The following is a 2,934-nucleotide window of genomic DNA, read 5'->3' as shown; positions in this document are numbered from 1 at the left end:
TGAAAACCTCTTTTTACCATTTCAGATGAAACTGAATCTGCCATTGAAATTTGTCTCTTTTAGTGCTATGACCCCCTCCCACAGACAGGATTAGTCCCTCTCGAACCCCTGTCCCCGAATGGGAGTAGCCATATCCTGGATGCCCCTCACCAGTGTCCCTCTAACCAATCTGTAGGCCCCCCAAGGCCTATCTTACAATTGATGGTGGTCTCGTGGTAGTTGGGGCAGGAGCAATACCCAGTTGCTCCTGCCCATGCCAGTTCTGTTGTCAAAATGTCAGCCGTGACTTCTAGGGGTAGTCATGCAAGACTGCCATTAGAGGTCACAGCAGTCATCTTGAGTTTGCAGCCATCATGAACAGAAGTGACTGGAGATCACTCTTGCCCTTGTTGGCTCCATTGTCAAAATGGCTGCCATAATCTCTAGCAGTAGTTTTGTGAGACTGCTGCTATAGATCAAGGCAGACATTTTGACAATGGAGTGTTGTTGAGGGTGCAGTTATGAAGACCTAGACCATGTAGTTCCAGTGCTGGTAATGTTTACTATAAAGAATAACCATAATCTACAGATGAAGAAATTTGGAGATATTTTTTCTTCTGTGGATTACAAAAAAACAAACAAGGCCATTTGGTGCCCAGCACAAGCAAATAAGCAAGCACCCCCCTTCCTCCTCTCTACTGGCTAGGTAATTGAAAGACAGAATTCACTGTTTTCGATGGGTGTGTTCAAAGGGGCAATTTGGAGACTACTTGGATGCAGCAGGTTTCCATCTGTTGAGAACTAATTACCATTTGAAGGGAGCAAGGAGATGGACATGGGGGAAGAGGGACAGAATTCTTGTACCCTTAAGGCAAGCAAAGGAAAAGACATATTGTGAGGGTGGGGACTCTGTGAGAACTGGATTCTGACTCTTTGAAGTGAGCCTTTAATTCACCTTCCTCCTCGGAGAGAATTGTCCATTTAACCCTACTCTCTATTTTCTAGAGGTATTGTACCACAAGGTTGGAAAACCACCATCATCTGTCCAATTTTGAAGAAACCACTACCACCTAGTCACTACCATCCAGCTTCTAATTTACTGTTTTTCTCAAAATTACAGAACTTATAGTTTTCACAGAGCTACAATCTCATGCAAAAGTCAAATTTGCATTGTATCTGCACCAGTCGGGCTTTAGGGCAGTTTCAGTACAGAGACTGTCTTTATGGTACTACTGAGTGAGGTTCATACCAAACTTGGTGACATTGCTTTGGCTATTTCATTGGATCTTTCGCCGCATTTGCTTTAGTTGAACCTGATCTACTTTTAAATCATCTCTCTTCATTAGGGCATTACAGATATTGTTTTTAATTGGTCTTTTTCATTCTTTCCAAGTTTCTCTATTATCTTCGGCATTGTCATCATCACCATCTGCTACTTACCCTCCTCTTCTGTAGTACTTCAGGGGTTAATATTTCCCCCTATGCTTTTTACCTTTTTTCTCAGTCCCTTAACTACGATAGTTCAGACTCGTGGAGGGGCATAATCAAACGCCGCCGGTGAAATAGATGGCTGGCGATCTATTGTGGCGGTGGCGCAACAGCTGGCCGGAACCGTATTATCAAAAAAGATGGCTGGCCATCTTTGTTTCCGATAATACGGTTTAGCCCGGCCAAATGCCAGAGTTCGCCGGGTTGAGATGGCCGGTTTTGTTTTTCAGCGATAATGGAACAAACTGCCAGCCATCTCAAACCCGGCGACATCCAAGGCATTTGGTCGGGAGGAACCAGCATTTGTAGTGCACTGGTCCCCCTCACATGCCAGGACACCAACTGGGCACCCTAGGGGTCAGTGCGATGGACTTCAGGAAACGCTCCCACATGCATAGCTCCTTACTTTGGGTGCTGAGCCCCCCCCCAAAACCCACTACCCTCAAACGGACAACACTACCGTAGCTCTTAGGGGTGAAGGGGGCAACTACATGTGGGTACAGTGGATTTTGGAGGGCTCCCATTTACCAGCACAAGTGTTACAGGTGGGGGGGGGATGGGCATGGGTGCCCCTGCCTTAAGTGACTGCGGTACCCACTAAAAGTGCTCCAGGGACCTGCATACACGCAGGCCTCTAGGACTTGTTGCTGCTGTATAACCTTGGCACCAGTTGAGACCTGAAGACTAATCTCTTTGAAAAAGTCCTTTATTTGAATAAGCACGTTTACTCAAAGTTAACTGCAGATCAGAGGTTGTACCCCACTGGCAAAGAGTCTCCCTGGGACTGAGATTAGCAGTAGGTCAGAGCTGGCAGAATGGTGTACAATGCCCTCTTTCAGCAACATTCAAGGTAAGAACTAAGGTCTCTAAAGTGGGTAACACATGAAAGGGATCCAAAAGTGGCTTACAATAATGGCCACTACCTCATGGACTACCAGAAACAAAACAGGGCACACTCTGACCCAGTTAGCAGGGGGGAAAGCACCATGGGAGTAGAGGCCACTACCCTACACCCACCACAATGCATTGCTGATGTGACTCTGCAGTGCACCTTACAGAAAAGGTGTCACACTCACCCGAGAGCCACATCACAACCAGGGAAAGGCTGTCAGAGGATAGAACACATTCTGCTGTCATGGAGGTGGGTATGGCATTTGAGGCTGGCATACAGGCTGGCAAAAAAGGTTTTTAGTTTTATTGTTTTAGTGTGGGAGGGGATTGGTGACCACTGGGGGAGTATGGGAGGTCATCCCCGATTCCTTCCGGTGGTCATCTGGTGAGTTGGGGCACCTTTTTGAGGCTTGGTCGTGAAACTAAAAGGACCAAGTAAACCCGGCGAAATACTGCTTAATGCCGCTTTTTTTGTTCCATTATTGGCGAAAGCCGGCCGTCTGGTAGCCACGCCCATGCCCGCCCCGCCTTCGCTAAGCTACCAACATGCCCCCTTGAACTTTCGCCAGCGAAGCG

Source organism: Microcaecilia unicolor, chromosome 6, assembly GCF_901765095.1.
Source record: "Microcaecilia unicolor chromosome 6, aMicUni1.1, whole genome shotgun sequence".
In the NCBI taxonomy this organism is placed as follows: Eukaryota; Metazoa; Chordata; class Amphibia; order Gymnophiona; family Siphonopidae; genus Microcaecilia; species Microcaecilia unicolor.
The sequence above is the reverse complement of the archived record's forward strand: the minus strand, read 5'-3'. Positions refer to the sequence as shown.